Raw genomic sequence first — 18,356 nt, 5'->3', positions numbered from 1 at the left:
GTGGCTTCTTCCTTGCTGAGTGGCCTTTCAGGTTATGTCAATATTGGACTAATTTTTTGTAGGTTTTAAGTACATTCATCTCTAGGAGACAGAACGCGTCTCTTTACTGAGCGGTATGAGAGCTCGGGGTCCCATGGTGTTTATACTTACGTACTATTGTTTGTACAGATGAACGTGGTACCTTCAGGCATTTGGAAATTGCTCCCAAGGATGAACCAGACTTGTGGAGGTCTACAATTTTTTTCTGAGGTCTTGGCTGATTTCTTTTGATTTTCCCATGATGTCAAGCAAAGAGGCACTGAGTTTGAAGGTATGGCCGTGAAATACATCCACAGGTACACCTCCAATTGACTCAAATTATGTCAATTAGCCTATCATAAGCTTCTAAAGCCATGACATAATTTTCTGGAATTTTCCAAGCTGTTTAAAGGCACAGTCAACTTAGTGTATGTAAACTTCTGACCCACTGGAATTGTGATACAGTGAATTATAAGTGAAATAATCTGTCTGTAAACAATTGTTTGAAAAATGACTTGTGTCATGCACAAAGTAGATGTCCTAACCGACTTGTCAAAAAACTATAGTTTGTTAACAAGAAATTTGTGGAGTGGTTGAAAAACGAGTTTTAATGACTCCAACCTAAGTGTATGTAAGCTTCTGACTTCAACTGTAAATTCTGTACCTCACAGAGCAGGGGCGACCGGGTGGAAATGACAGAAGTGGAGAATAAAGGCGTAAGAAAGAGGGAGTAGTCAAAGGAGAACAGGACTGAGGATGGGAGCCCCGCCTGAGGCATCCTGAGATTTAATCTGTTGTCCCACAGGTTGGTAGACCCATTAATCAACCATAGTTATAAACTGGGTGGTTCGAGCCCTGAATGCTGATTTGCTGACAGCCGTGGTATATCAGACCATATACCACGTATATGACAAAACATGACTTTTTACTGTTCTAACTATGTTGGTGACCACTTTATAATAGCAATAGGGGGGGGGGGGGGGGTATATGGCCAATATACCAAGGCTAAGGGCTGTATCCAGGCACTCCGCATTGCGTTGTCCTTAAGAACAGCCCATAGCCGTGATATATTGGCCATGTACCACCACCCCCCACTCGGGCCTTATTGCTTAATTATAAACCATTATGTAAGGCTGCCTCCTTGCGGTCTCTTCTGTCACAATCTCATGGTCGCTCATGCTCAGTCTATCCCCTCATTGGCCTCTTGTTTTTCTACCTCTTATCCTGTCCTGCTGCCTCAAACCCAACAACATACATTTAGATCATCTCAGATCATATCATTAGGTCCTGCTTATGTACTGCACTGGTAAACATGCTCTTAAATGAAATTCCTTTACTCTGCCTTTAGGGATTGTCTTCTTAGTCTGGTACCCCAACCAGCTTCATAATAATAGTCTAACATCCATCCCATTGAGAGTAAGCCCCCCCACCCCCCACACACACACACACACAAAATACACACTGCATAGGAAAGTATAAATGAAGCCAAGGAGAGGAGCCAATTCAAGCCTCTTTGGATGAGTTGATCTGCTGAGGATAATAAATTAGCCCTGATGTTGACTTTTAGCAGTGGTATTAGTAATCATATTCGATGGAATAGTAATCTCTGCCAAGGCAGAGTCCTCTAGGGGCTGCAGATCACAATACAAATAGCTCAAAGATGATGTGTGAATATAGGGCCAGTTGATGTTTTTCTACAGTAACATTTTGCCATAGATTTGTTTGGATTATTTGGCTTGGCTCTGTATGTGCTCATTGTTAGAGCAGGGCGAGTGGTCACTTTATGGGACTGGTTTCTATCCAAACTCTTAGTGTGGCTTCCCTTGAAATAAAATGAGAAAAAATAAGCTAGGAAGAAAAACATACCAAAGAAATTATACAAAGATAAACTGTGCCAAAACTTGGTAACTACATGCCTTTCAGAATGGTTCAGAATCAGCTACTTCTAAGCCATCAAACAGGTCATGTAAAGTGATTAAATGTTGTTATCTTTGTGTTTGATTACACTTTAGTCATGCACATTGAGTTATTTTGGTTTATCAAAACAGTTTATCAGTTTTAATAAACCACATATTGTAAATCTATCTGATTTGTCTGCTCTGTGCCACCAAACAGACATGATCTTTAAATATAGTGACAAGGATATAGATTCAGTATAGATATCCTGACAGCTGTTTACATAAATATTATTCTGACAMCTGTTGTCATTGGTTTACATAAATATTACCACAAAAAGAACATTGTTTACTTCTGACAAATGATTAATCATATTTCTCTCAGGCTTTGATCAGATGACATGCGTTACATCTCTGGTCTGCGGTCATGAATATGTATCTTTAATGAATTCCATTTGGTTCATGTTTGCATTTTCTCATCTCTCTGTTTTTCTTCCATGATGGTGATGATGATGGGGATGATGATGATGATGATTTATGAATGGGTGGCTCTGGTTTCTGCATCTCCTCAGTGGCTCAGACAGTCAACTCCCGAGGCACCAGAAAGATAAGTATTAGTAAGGAGTTGTTTGTTTGAAGTTTAGTGTCTGTGTCTATTTGTGTTTTGGATCACTGGACCAGAAGGGGAGGAGAGGTGACCTAATCTGGACGTGTGCCCATTCCTTTAACACATCTCGTCATTCACTGACCTACACAGTGGTGCCGTGAGATTCAACTGGACTGTATGAAACTGGAATCAAACCGCCTGGCCAAAGTGCTCTGTGACATCATTCCAACCAACTAATCCCAGTTTGCGTGAGTATTTCAGAGCGTTTCCAATTGAAAATGTGAGCCTGTGCTGTGTGTGTGAGAAAGTGCGTAATGAAATGCTTGTCTTTATACATTTATACGTGTTTCCACAGTATCTGCAAACATTGGTGCTGTATTTCATTGATTGCCTTTATTGGGCTTCTTGTTGCTGTATACCCACATGAAAAAATACTACAGTTTACTATATAARACGAGAGTACTTACTATAGAATTCTATAGTGAAATGTAGTATACTATACTATACACTGTTGTATCCCTTGATCACGTGTAGTACCTACTATAGCATGTTGTTGTATACTGTAGAATACTACAGTAAATACTACAGTAAATAGTACAGTATTCACTGTAATGTTTGTGCCAAATAAAGTCTGCAAAAACACTACAGTGAATACTATAGTATTTATACCATACTATACTATAGTATTTTTTGATGTGGGTGTGGTTCATTAAGGCATCTAGCAGCACATTGCAGTGCATTACAGTAGGTGGTGAGAGATCATAAGAAGTTCACTGTCAGCTGGTGGTATGATCCGGAGGTCTGCCCATTGCCCAACCCTGCCATTCTACACTAAATTACTGCTCTTATCCCCACTAATGGGCTCTCTTGGTAGGATTCCCAATGGTGATGGGGATTTAAATAGCTGGCCCCTCGCACACCACAGCTCTGCATGGATACAGCTGGGCTGCATGGTCTGCTGTAGGCATTATGATACTATTGATTATGTTGTATCACCGAACTCCAAACTACGATGAGAGTACAGGTGAGCCAAACTCCACCTGTTTGTTTTATATGGGATTCCCATCCAACATACAATGTATGGGGATCGACTTGAGTCCACTGATGAACCCTTATGYATCCACAATGGATTGGTCTGGACCGGATCAGTCCGGTTCCATGAGACCAGCACTGCCAGCAGGTTGTGTGTGATCTGACTTTGCAGTGACTCTGACTGTATTGATTGCATAGGGTTAACACAGAGTGAAGACGTGGGCCGGCCTAACCTTGGCCTAGCTGAATCTGACACCTCAGCACCTCCATCAGAGGGTATCAAATGAGGGAGTGTAGGGAGCCAGAGGGTTAAAGGACAAGGTTAGACGTTACTTAAATCCACCCGCATTCACTAAAGTCCRGTGTTGCATTGTTGGATGTCCTCTGCAGTTTCCTTGTGTTACAGCCAAAGAAAAGGGGGAAAAACACCACTTGGAGAAAAATAAAGAAAGTGAAAGGGTAGAGGATGGAAAGCGTCCCAAAAGAGAACAGAGTGAGAAAAAGAGAGAGTTGGAGAGGTGAGGATCAGGGGAGGGAAAGTGATAGAGACAGAACAGTGCTGAGAGCATGCTGCATCTCATTGCCGAGTAAAGGGAGACGACACTGTGCAGGATCCCTGAGTGTTTGGTCTCTATTCTTCATCTGTGTGCTATGCTGATTCTCTGTGCCTGGGTCTGGGTTGAAGAAGGATGATTCAGGGACTTGGGTCTCCATGGCTCAGCACGAGGCCCATATGTCTGTCACATGAAGTCTGGGCGACTCATGAATAGAAACAGCAACAACAAAGAATTCAGCCATCTGTCCTTCCAGCACCACAACATAACACTCCCTCTTGCTTGTTGCTTGTCCCATGTACTGTTTACTCCAGAGKTATTTGTTTTTCCGCTTGATGCTCTCTCTCCAACCAGTCTCTTCGTTTACATCCTTCTACTTTGTTTTATTTACGACATCAACAGATGGATTTGATGAAGCATTTTTGTTTGAGTACTTCAATTTGAACTATATTATATTCTGTGAAGCCGTAGCTATTCACCTCCATGTGAACTAGCAGTGAGTGTTCATACCTCTGGTGTCTGTCAGTCTGTCTGAGGGTTCTGTCCAGCTGGGCCTCGGAGACTGGGAAGCCAGCAGTGGCAGCGGGTGCAGGGAATCAGGATCCGGTGGTGCTGAGAGCAGCAGCAAATAAAGGTCACATTGACTCTATTGTTTTGCAGAGCTGTAGAGTCTATTATTTATTGTCAGCAGTTTTATGTCGTGTTTTATTTTCTTCCCAGGTCTCAGTTTATGGAGCCTGAGAGAGAGAGGGAGGACTCGGATCCATGACCATTTTGTGTGCTCTCCGAGTGTTTGTTGTGTGTGAGAGGGCATCTGTGAATCCKTGGGGAGTAAAACTCTGAGTTAAACGTTGTCTGAGACATGGTGGAGCTGGTGAACCAACGCTCTTTAAAGCAGACAGTCACTGTACTTGCTGCCAAGACTCGGGCACATACACTTACATGAAAAAAGTCTGTGGACACCTGCTCGTTGAACATCTCATTCCAAAAGCATTGCCATTAATATGGAGTCGGTCCCCCCTTTGCTGCTTTAACAGCCTCCTCTCTTCTGGGAAGGCTTTCCACCAGATGTTGCAATATTGCTGCGGGGACTTGCTTCCATTCAGCCACAAGAGCATTAGTGAGGTCAGGCACTGATGTTGGGATTAGGCCTGGCTCGCAGTTGGCGTTCCAATTCATCCCAAAGGTGTTCGGTGGAGTTGAGGTCAAGGATTTTTACAGGCCAGTCAAGTTCTTCCACACGGATCTCGACAAACCATTTTTGTATGGACCTCGCTTTGTGCACAGGGGCATTGTAGCCTTCCCCAAACTGTTGCCACAAAGTTGGAAGCACAGAATCGTCTAGAATGTCATTGTATGCTGTAGCGTTAAGATTACCCTTCACTGGAACTAAGGGGCCTAGCCCTAGCTATAAAAGACACTATGCATTGGGACAGGTAGTATACGCTTAGCATCCACCAAATCCAGATTAGTCTGTCGGACTGCCAGATGGTGAAGCGTGATTCATCACTCCAGAGAACGCGTTTCCACTGCTCCAGAGTCCAATGGCGGCGAGCTTTACACCACTCCAGCCAACGCTTGGTAATGCGTATGGTGATCTTAGGTTTATATGCGGCTGCTCAGCCATGGAAACCCATTTCATGAAGCTCCTGACAAACAGTTACTGTGCTGACGTTGATTRCAGAGGCAGTTTGGAACTTAGTAGCGAGTGTTGCAACCGAGGACTGACGTGCTATGCGCTTCAGCACTCGACGGTCCCGTTCAGTGAGCTTGTGTGGCCTACCACATCGCGGCTGAGCCTWTGTTGCTCCTAGACGTTTCCACTTCACAATAACAGCACTTACAGCTGACCGGGGCAGCTCTAGCAGGGCAGACATTTGACGAACTGACTTGTTGGAAAGGTGGCATCCTATGACGGTGCCACTTTGAAAGTCACTGAGCTCTTCAGTAAGGTCATTCTACTGRCAATGTTTGTSTATGGAGATTGCATGGCTGCGTGCTCAATTTTATACACCTGTCAGCAACGGTTGTGGCTGAAATAGCTGAATCCACTAATTTGAAGAAGTGTCCACATACTTTTATATATACAGTGCATTCGGAAAGTATTCAGAGCTCTTGACTTTTTCAACATTTTGTTACGTTACAGCTTTATTCTAAAATGGATTAAATAAAAAAAATCCTCATCAATCTACACACAATATCCCATAATGACAAAGCGAAAACAGGTTTTTATAAATTGTTGCGAATGTATATATAAAAAATAATAATAATCCGTATTCAGACATTTTGCTATGAGACTCAAAATTTAACTCAGAGGAATCCTGTTTCCATTGATCATCCTTGAGATGTTTCTACAACTTGATTGGAGTTCACCTGTGATAAATTCAATTGATTGAACATGATTTGGAAAGGCACACACCTGTCTATATAAGGTCCCACAGTTGGCAGTGCATGTCAGAGCAAAAACCAAGCCATGAGGTTGAAGCAATTGTCCGTAGAGCTCCGAGACAGGATTGTGTCGAGGCACAGATCTGGGGAAGGATATCAGAACATTTCTGCAGCATTGAAGGTCCCCAAGAACACAGTGGCCTCCATCATTCTTAAATGTAATATGTTTGGAACCACCAAGACTCCCCATAGAGCTGGCCGCCCGGCCAAACTGAGCAATCGGGGGAGAAGGGCCTTGGTCAGGGAAGTGACCAAGAACCCGATGGTCACTGACAGAGCTCCAGAGCTCCTCTGTGGAGATGGGAGAACCCTCTAGAAGGACAACCATCTRTGCAGCACTCCACCTTTATGGTAGAGTGGCCAGACGGAAGCCACTCCTCAYTAAAAGGCACATGACAGCCCGCTTGGAGTTTGCCAAGAGGCATCTAAAGGACTCTGACCATGAGAAACAAGATTCTCAGGTCTGATGAAACCGAGATTGAGCTCTTTGGCCTGAATGTCGTCACGTCTGGAGGAAACCTGCCACCATCCCTACGGTGACGCATGGTGGTGGCAGCATCATGCTGTGGGGATGTTTTTCAGCGGCAGGGACTGGGAGACTAGTCAGGATCGAGGGAAAGATGAACGGAGCAAAGTACAGAGAGATCATTGATGAAAACCTGCTCCAGTGCGCTCAGGGCCTCAGACTAGGGTGAAGGTTCACCTTCCAACAGGACAATGACCCTAAGCACACAGCCAATACAACGCAGGAGTGGCTTCGGGACAAGTCTCTGAATGTCCTTGATTGACCCAGCCAGAGCCTMGACTAGAACTTGATCGAACATCTCTGGAGAGACCGMAAAATAGCTGTGCAGCAACGCTCCCCGTCCAACCTGACATTACTTGAGAGAATCTGCAGAGAAGAATGGGAGAAACTCCCCAAATACAAGTGTGCCAAGCTTGTAGCGTCATACCCAAGAAGACTCGAGGCTGTAATCATTGCCAAAGGTACTTCAACAAAGTACTGAGTAAAGGGTCTGAATATGTATGTAAATATGATATTTCAAGTTTTTTTAAGTCAAGTAACTCACTCACACCTCATACCTACATGTGCATAGGAAAATAGCATAGGAAAATAGAAATTATGCACATCTGCATGGAAGCTGGGTTCTCYAGGAAAGTTGAAGAAGTGATTCAGAACTGAATTGATTGTTGTGGGTCACTTATAGGAACTGTTGCATATTATATGGCAGCTGGTTCGGATTTGGCCTCTGGCTGCAGGTTAAGCAGACTGAGTCCTGGAGGAGGTCTGTGGCTGCAGTCTGCAGACCTCTGTCATGCTGCCTGGGACCCTGCAGGCCAATGTGATTCAACGCCTTCTTATACACATGATTTATCCTCTCCATCTGTCCCTAAGGTGCCGGACAGACCCACTCTGTTTCACAAATGCTATTAAAACTCACAAATGCCTCGCTATTAACATTGCGTGAGTGAGAGAGAGAGAGAGCGAGAGCGAGCAATAAAGAGAGAGAGTGTATGCTTAAATTGGCGCGTTTGTTAGTGTGGATAATCCAAGTGAATTCCCATCCAAGTGTCAGTGAGCCCAGATCTCTGTTGAATAAGAGCATATTTGATGTGGAAGAGCCAAGCGAATGGAGGGCTGAATGGAGGTTGAACTTCAACACAGAGACACACAGCTGCAGCCCAGCCCGCCTGTCTTGGTCCTTGGCCTGGCCTTGGGCCTGCAGCTCTGTTCGCCAYTCCCTCTCATAGTAATAATCACAGACGAGTGTTACCTCTCGGATCTTCTGCTCACCGTCTGTCAAGTGTGTGAATASTTGAATAGCTTCAGGCTCTGTATGGCTCTGAATGTAGCTGTGTGGTGGTCACATCCAGAACACTATCTAACTCCTCTCCCATTATCTTTTCTCTCTCTCATCCGCTCCCTCTCTACTTTCTTCTTCTCCCTCTGTTGGGACTATTTGAAAGGCAGCAGCCTCCGGATGTGAGGGAAATGGGACAGCTGAATTTGGAGAATAAGCTGTCTTTAAATCCATCACATTTAAGTGTATAGAAACCCGAAAGCACAACCCCACACACACACACACACACACACACACACCACACACACACACACACACACACCACACACACCACACACACACACACACACACACACACACACACACACACACACACACACACACAACACACACACACAACCCCCCCCCTCCACACCACCACACACACCACCCCCACACACACACACACACAACACACACACACACACAACACAACACACACACCACACACACACACACAACACACACACACAACACACACACACACACACACACACACACCCCCCCCCCCCCCCACACAACCACACACACACACACACACACACACACACACACACAACACACACACACACACACACACACACACAACACACACACACCCACACACACACACACACACACACACACACACACACACACACACACACACTGCAATTGTTTCATAGTTACACAGATTGAGACATGTATATGATGTGTTTCTTTTGTTGCTGGTACAGAATCGCTATCACTAACCCCAACAGCCTTTTGATTTTCTAAGCTTCTCCCAAATAGATTCCTGCTGTCGGAGATGAGGCTGATGTTTTTCTACGTTTTCATAAGCACTGTATGTGGTGTTTTTGGTCTTATTATAAACAGACAGGCATTAGCAACGCTTTCGTGATCAGCCCATTCTTGCTGGCGCTGATCCTCTTGGGAGGTCTGTCAGTTGGCTATTGATGCCACCAGGTTAGTTTGCAATTAAACAATTGTTATTGCAGTGTTTTGTCACAGGGACGATGTGTGGCTGATTGAGATATTTGGAACCGTAAATATCCGAGCCACCTCCCATCGGTTGGATTTATAGACCTTAATCCGCGATGGATTAAAATCTGGTCACAACAATAGCTTCAATAAGTTAATGGATCAGAGATAAGGCCTGCTGGAATCCCATTAGGCCTGCTGTTGCCTCATCTCCCTCCAGGGAACAAAAACACAAGTCAAGCCCATGGCGGAGCAGCAGTGAGAGTATTATGCTCCTCTGAAATGAGTTCCATGGCTTTCTCTGCCACACGGTAAGTGGCTTAGATCGGAGGCCTGTTTCTGACACTGGGAGTGAGGGAGTGCTTTGTTTCCATCCGATACGTGGTGTTTAAAGGATTAAGCGTGGGCTTCGGAGAGGCTCGCCTTTCTTTGAGGTCTCTGATTGCTTTAAAGCCCCATCCGTCTACACATCCACTGTTTTAGGGCCCGGGGACCAGAACAGGCTGCCTAGTCCTTCCCAAGTCAAGAGGAAAGAAACTTAATAAAAAAGTCTGCCTGCCAAAACCTCWGTGAATTCCTGATGAGGGAAAGAATGCTGCAGGAAAAGAAGCCACATTCCCATTCTTTCTATTTTTTCCCTCACTCCATCCCTTTTCTGATAAACATGAATACTTCCCTGTGCCATCCCTCCCTCCTCTTCACTCAGCTCCTCATTCACTTGCACTAGGAGAACCATGAAATCCCTCAAATCCAGATCTCTGGCAGAGATGTTGAAAAAGAAAGAATTCCACTTGCATTTGAGATCTCAGTAATAGTTAAACACAAGCGTTCATCTACTGATAGTTTGTTCATCCATTGTTGGAAAGTTTAATCTGTCTTACTGACGTCAGAAGAGAAATGTAAAAGGGTAAGTAGGATAGGGTGTGTCGAGGGCTTGTGCAGAGTGATTGACTGAAACTGGGCCTGTTATATTTCTTTTTATTCCCCAGCCTAGTGGTTTAGAGTGTTGCAGAGGAAATGTCTTGTTACGGAGCTTCAGAGATGTTACGCTGACTGCTGGTTGTTTTCCCTCGTGTGATTAATGTCAGTTGATTATCTCTGGTTGGGGGCTGCGGAGCAGAGCTGATTAGATCTACAGCTGCAGATAGGACCCAATGGTCTGGCAGCAATRGTCTTATCTCTGTTTGCCAGATTTGGGTTTGGAGTGTCTCCATTGAACACACACACACAGAGAGAGAGTGTAATATTGTGATTGTAGTATTTGTGTGAGTGTCACCTTTTATTGTTTATTTCACTTTTGTTTATCCATTTCACTTGCTTTGGCAACATATGTTTTCCATGCCAATAAAGCCCCTTGAGTTGAATTGAAATAGAGGGGGTTTCTGCATGACTTGTATTTCTTCCTAAAGTCTTCCCTCACTGTATTGTGGAACTAATTGGGAGTGAAAGGTGAGTTGAAGTACACACACATATTTCCCCTCTCACCCCACATGAGTTCCAGTGTGTGGTCACTAGATGATCTGCCTGTCATCGAGACTGTTCGGTTACCTGGCAACCTCCATTGTTCCAGTGGGAGTGCCTCCGGAGAGGGGAGAGCGGAGGGGGGGCTGATAACATTCCAGGACATTCCATTGAGGACTCAGGTGCTACCCTCTGCCAGGCTCATAGCTCTGTAGTGTGTATGTGCTGAAAGACAGGTGTGCTGGTACGCTGTGCTCTCCGAGCCTTGAAGGGAAAAACCACACCACATCCATTGAGGCATGTCTACCTGAACTTCTTACTCATAGCGACATGTGCAGGTTTGAGGATGAAGACAAGGGAGCTAAGCTTCTCAATAACACTCTCTGCAATATACAGTGCCTTCGGAAAGTATTCACACCTCTTGACTTTTTTCACATTTTGTTGTGTCACATCCTGAAATTAAAATGGATTTAATAATGTTCACTGGCTTCCACACAATACCTCATAATGTGAAAGTGGAATTATGTTTTTAGAAATGTTTACAAATTAATTCAAAATGAAACGCTGAGTCAATAAGTATTCAACCACTTTGTTATGGCAAGCCTAAATAAGTTCAGGAGTAAACAAGTCACATATTAAGTTGCATGGACTCACTCTGTGTTTTTGAATGACTACTTCATCGCTGTACCCCACACATAAAATGACCACAAAGACCAGGGAGGTTTTCCAATGCCTCGCCAAGAAGGCGAGGCATTTGTTGATGGGTAAAAATAAAAAAGCAGACATTGAATATCCCTTTGAGCATGGTGAAGTTATTTATTACACTTTGGATGTTGTATCAATACACCCGGTCATTACAAAGATACATGCGTCCTACCTAACTCAGTTGCCGGAGAGGAAGGAAACCGCTCAGGGATTTCAGCATGATGCCAATGGGGACTTTAAAACAGTTATAGAGTGTAATGGCTATAATAGGAGGAAATTGAGGATTGATCAGCAACATTGTAGTTACTCCACAATACTAACCTAAATTACAAAATGAAAAGAACAAATAAAGAAATTCTCCAAATCATGCCTTTTTATTTGCAATAAGGCACTAAAGTAAAACTGTAAAAAAAAATGTGGCAAAGAAATTTACTTGTCTAGCAATGATCAACAACCAAAGCTTGAAGAATTTTTAAAATAATAATGTGCAAATGTTGTACAATCCAGGTGTGCAAAGCTCTTAGAGTCTTACCCAGAAAGACTAACAACTGTAATCACTGCCAAAGGTGATTCTAACATGTATTGATTCAGGTGTGTAAATACTTATGTGAATTAGATATTTCTGTTTGCAAAAAATTCTAAAAACACATTTTCACATTATATTCTTTTCACTTTCTATATTTCTAAATAGTTGTATGATGGCTGTATCCATAAATGATTATTTTAATTAGAAAGAGGAAAGGGAAAGCTTTATTTAAAGCCTACTTGTGAGTTCCTAGGTCAAACCATGTGGTAACTAGCATCTTAATTAGCATTGGGAGGAGGGGGGGGGGGGGTTCTGTCAAATTGATGTTGGGGTTGCTTGTCACAATCTGTTAACCATCCCCATTGTAACAATATACCCAGTAAGCTAAATGATATCGAAAATAAGTTTGGATAGCACAGTACAGTCCAGTACAGTTTAATTTAGTAGAGCAAAGCAGAGTACAGTACAGTTGCGTTTAATTCAGTAGAGTAGAGTAGAATACAGTATATTAGAGTGCAGTGCAGTGCAGTGCAGTGCAGCACAGTACCATTGAATTCAGTATAGTACAGTAGAGCAAAGTAGAGAACAGTACAGTAGAGTTTAATTCAGTAGAGTACAGTACAGTTTAGTTTAATTCAGTAGAGTAGAGTACAGTACAGTATAGTACAGTTGAGTTTAATTCAGTAGAGTACAGTAGGATATAATACAGTACATTTTTGGTGCATTTCAATATAGGATTTACCCCAGTATTTTTTCCAAAACAATTTACATAACGATGACTGACTGTAAACCTTAACACCTTCACACAAAGCAATTGTTTTGATTATGCAAAGGTTATTGATTCTGCTCTTCACAAGTCCTCACTGTCTGCCCTAGCTATAACATGATAACATTAAACCCTAGTATAACTATAACATTAAACCCTAGTATAACATAAGGGTGTACTGTACACACTAATGTAACATTGGTGTTATAGTTGAAAAGCAGCCTATGTAGGCTTACTCTACCCTACTGTGTTGTATCCTACTGTACTCTACTGTATTCTACTGTACTGAACTCTACTTTACCGTTCTGTACTCTACTGCACTCTACTGTACTGAACTCTACTTTACCGTTCTGTACTCTACTGTACTCTGCTGTGCTCTACTATGCTGTACTCACCTGTGCTGTACTCTACTGTACTCTACTGTACCGTTCTGTACTCTACTGTACTCTACTGTACCGTTCTGTACTCTACTGTACTCTACTGGACNTACTGTACTCTACTGTACCGTTCTGTACTCTACTGTACTCTACTGGACCATTCTGTACTCTACTTTACCGTTCTGTACTCTACTGTACTCTGCTGTGCTCTACTATGCTGTACTCCACTGTGCTGTTCTGTACTCTACTGTACTCTACTGTACTGTTCTGTACTCTACTGTACTCTACTGGACCATTCTGTACTCTACTGTACCGTTCTGTATTGTACTGTACTCTACTGTACCGTTCTGTACTCTACTGTACTCTACTGNCTGTACTCTACTGTACTCTACTGGACCATTCTGTACTCTACTGTACCGTTCTGTACTCTAATGTACTCTGCTGTCCTCTACTGTACTGTACTGTGTTGTCCAAACTTGTAAAACATAAACATCTATGATTGGTTCTGACCTGCTTGTCAAAACGGTGAATCACGCGACTCAGACTGAGAGTCAACAACATTCACACACACTCACACACACACCTGTTCCTGTTTGGGAAAGCATTCCTTCTTTTCAACAAAAGAAAAAGTGTTTTTTTCACCCTATCAATATATAAAACGTTCATCCAAATATCKGATGGTTACTGTTGTTGGTTTTTATTAAGCATTGATATGACGATTTGATTTGTTAAATAGCCATCATTAGCCGGCTTCCACCCGGTTACGCATCCCTGCACCTTAGAGGCTGCTGCCCTATTTACATAGACTTGGAATCACTGGCCACTTTAATAATAGAACACTAGTCACTTTAATAATGTTTAAATAATGTTTACATACTGCTTTACTCATCTCATATGTATATACTGTATTCTATTCTGCTGTATTTTAGTCAAAGCCACTCCGACATTGCTCAATCCGATCTGTATATATTTCTTAATTAAATGATTTTACTTTTAAATTTGTGTGTATTGTTGTGAATCCTTTTTAGATACTACTGCAATGTTAGATGCTACTGCACTGTTGGAGTTAGGAACACAAGCATTTCGCTACACCCGCAATAACATCTGCTAAATATGTGTACGTGACCAATACAATTGGATTTGATTTGAGTGGCGGAAGAACTACAATGTCAAATCAAATATTCAACTACGTTAAATGTATTATTTTATTTTTGTATTTATGTTAGATAGAAATGCTTTATTATTATGTTAGATAGCAATATTGTTCAATAAATAAAGGCTTTACTTTTTCTAAAACATTGTAAATTGTTTAAATTGTTGCTGAAAAACTAATTGTGTGACAACCAACCCCGGGATGTGTTTAATAGCTGTGTTTAATGGCTTATAACTCCATGTTGGAATAAGATATGAGGGTAAAAACTATCCCCATTTCAACCCAATATTTCTCCTGATATTGAAAATGTCCATGTACAATATACTGTACTGGTGCTGAGAAATACACTAATTAGTAAGAAGTGTGACAACCAACCCCGGTCTCCTCTACATGTTGTGATTTAATGACAACTTGTTTGATTATTTTCCAATATGCAGCATGACACATTGGGCAGAGGGAAGAGGAGATAGGATAGAAAGGTTAGCACAGGAAATAAAACTGTCTACCTAATCATGATACAGAGGTTTCAAGTGCCTGCAGATGACCAGCATATCTGAAACTACATCTGCATGGCTCAAAAAGCTCTTGAGCTACAGTAGCAGTTCATGTCTAAAAGGCACTTCTGGATTATCCTTGGTATCACTCAGCACTCGCTAAACTCACATTGAAATAGCACTCCACCATGAACAAGCTGGTATATGCTTATTGTCCTCCATGGTGAGAATCTAGACATGCCAACTGTGCTTGAATCTCTGTTTGCTGAATGCTTTGGCAGGATTCCTTGAAGACATACCCCAGAATGATGTCTGTCATTATGAATTCAGATCATTGAAACAAAGGAGGACTTGTACTATTCAAAATCGGATGGCATGGCTTTCTAGGGAGGGACAGTTGCTATACAGAAAGATTCAAAGACCAGTTTTACAGTCTGCAACTGCAGCTCATGCCTAAAGCCTGTTTTTAGGAAGAAAAACTTATGTCACTGAGCAATGCGAGACTGTTGTAGTTAGTTTTTTTTTATCATGACGCTACTGTGACAGGGAAAATACATATCTGTATGGGGGAAAGTGCTGTGTTATGTACACAGTTGCTAGCACTGTGGAACGAGGTACATTTTATTGCCAAGCCATGAAAGATGTGGTCATAGTTTGGCTTAGCTTCGTTTAGTTTAATAGATGCAGATTTTAACATAATGGAATAGAAGTTGCATCAAAATAACCGCACTCAAAGTAATTAAGCATCATAGCCCTCCCCTCATCTTTTGAAATGCTGAATGGGAGTCCCATAAACAAAAGATRTTAGTACTTTCCTCCTAATACAAATTCAGGATCTCATCTAGTGACCCTGTGAGGCAAATTGATAACAAACTTCCATCTGGCATTGTAATGAAAACAGTGGAAAACTAGATTGATTCTGTCCATTTAGACGTCCTGCTGGTTATGGTTTGACCTGACCGGGTTGACCCATAGACTTGGGGTTGACCTCACTGGATTAGACCACCAGATCACCCTCTAGTTTCCATGGCTGCAGCCCAAACACAGAGATTAGGCTTGTTAGGGCAAGAGGTTGGTGTGGAGTGATAGGATACAGTTTTAGGACAGTTTCCAAGACTAACAAACTCTCGCCTCCCACACCCTTCACCATGCCTGAGCTGGTTAAGGACTCATCTCCTATCCTTAAAATTGATTCTAGCTTGCATTCTCTATTGCTGTTTTGCTAACTGTGTTTTCCCATTACTTCCTGCTCACTCTGCTTATGCTGCCAAATGGAGGATGACCTCATGCAGAGGGGGAAGTGGGGCTGGAGACGTACCATCTAGGTCCTGCAGGAGGACCGGGGACCAGCGGGAGGAGCTGGTACAGGGACCAGTGGAGGCTGATGAGGGGAGGACGTCTCATAATAATGGATGGAACAGAGCGAATGGAATGGCATAATTCCGCTCCAGCCATTACCACGAGCCTGTCCTCCCCAATTAAGGTGCCACCAACCTCCTGTGAGGGAGAGACAGGGAGAAAGGCACAGAAAGAGAGTGGGGAGAAAGGGAGAAAGGGATCAAGTGATTTATTCGAGGCTGTACATTAAAGCGTCACATGAGAGGTTAATTGTATGATATGGAAAAAACCTTGGCCAACATCACAACGAATGAGAATCCACATAAAAGTTTAGAAAATGTATTTCATTGTGGTCTTCATGATTATGGATGAAACGAAGACCGAGGTAGTGAGGTAGAATTTACAAAGGAAGGGAAACTGAGAAACGAAGAGAGAGTACAACTATATAGACAGATGGGGAGGACTTTGACAAGAAAAGGAGGGAGGGGGAGTAATACATATAACTGAATGATAAAAGACAACTATAAAATACTGGAGTGCTGGAGTGAGGGCAGAAAGGGGACATTGTTTGTGTTCACAGCTCACCACTCTTAAAGAATTACACATTGGAGTCTCTGAATTCCAAGGAGTACATTGAGAATTGTGAGTGACAGCGGGCTCAGGCGGCCATTGTCATGAAAGGTTCATTCTACTGTTGTGAGGCCCAGATCACTGGCTTGAATCTGAACCCAATTATTGGATTAAAGAGTACAGAGAAACCCCTGTGATCCTCTTAATAATCCCTGTTTGCTTGGAGAACTGTCGTGGGGCCGGGCTGAGTGATTACACAAGGTCTGATCCCCTGGGCCTACCACGATGGCACAACATGGGCATAGAGAGTGGGTGTGTGTGTGTGTTTGTCCAGCTGTGCACTGACCATGCCAGAGGTAGCTAATAACCTACCTGTGACAGACATCATGCATAGATTTACAATGCTCTTTGTATGAGAGCTCCACTGTTACTATAAAAGGCTCTTATGATACTGTAATCTCTGTCAAATCCAATAGAACTCACCACTGTTTGCCCATAGGGAAAAGCTTATAAGGTATGAGCAGGGTGTTTGTACAGTATGGACGTGCGGGCTTTGTCTTGTGCCTACCACGGCAGACCATTTCCATGGAAATGTGATGTATGCCTACTCACATATACTCAGCGTGAACTCACTCATCTGGAATCTTTACTGTTTCCTCGCGGCTGAATCCGCTTTGCCTCAAACTCTGACTGCCATAAGTAATAAAACATATTAGCGAACCTAAAACACAAAACAGTCAAGCTAGGCAAACATTTACGTAATCGCTTGTCAGCGCTGACTTATAACATAATAGTCAACGCTTTCATAATCTGTGTTTCTAAAATATAATTTACATTTCCCCTCTATCCTGGTTAGAGTTGACAGACTAAACATTCACTCTGAAGAGTGGTCATACGATAAAGACAGCCATGTCCCGCGGGGGAAAGGGGGGGGGCTGCTTTGTTGGTTTAACTGAATCATCTAGAAAAGAGTAACTGGTTCAGGGAGAGAGGGGAAAAGAGAGGAGCCCCAAGGCCACTGACCCCCAGGACCTGTGTGTGGAGACAGGGTTCTTTAAAGGGAGATGTTTTCAACATTTTACAGGACCAAAATGTTTTTACAAAGCGCCCTCCTTTGCGTGAGTCTCTCTCTCCTGGGTGAGGCGTGAATCCCAGGTCAGGGCAGGAACAACCGCTCCACTGTACTTCTGGCGGGAGTCAGTCCTGCAGAAATCCTGACCAGGAGCCTGTTTTTACAACATCTCACTWGGTCCTCCTAATTACACACGCTGAAAGAGAGGTGGAACTGGAGGAAATTTGGAAAATAGACAATGCTGAAAAAAATCCCAAATCTCATTGAAATATGATTAATGGTTCTAATTGGTCTGTTGATGCTCAATGTTGTGTAAATGTATGATTGTAGAGACAATCCCAGAGAGGCATGAGTGTGGGAGAGGGAAAACTGACCTGAGGAACAAAAAAAAGGAGCAGAGGGGAACAGAGGAATCTTAGTCGTTTTGATGCCAAACACACACAGAGGAAATCTCTCTCTCTCTCCCTTGCGCTCTCTCCTGCTGTGACAGTTCATGTTTGCCCAAAGCCAGAGTGATACCATCAGTGGAAACGGCGTGG

The sequence above is a fragment of the Salvelinus sp. IW2-2015 genome, linkage group LG6.2 (genome assembly GCF_002910315.2).
Source record: "Salvelinus sp. IW2-2015 linkage group LG6.2, ASM291031v2, whole genome shotgun sequence".
NCBI lineage: Eukaryota > Metazoa > Chordata > Actinopteri > Salmoniformes > Salmonidae > Salvelinus > Salvelinus sp. IW2-2015.
The sequence above is the reverse complement of the archived record's forward strand: the minus strand, read 5'-3'. Positions refer to the sequence as shown.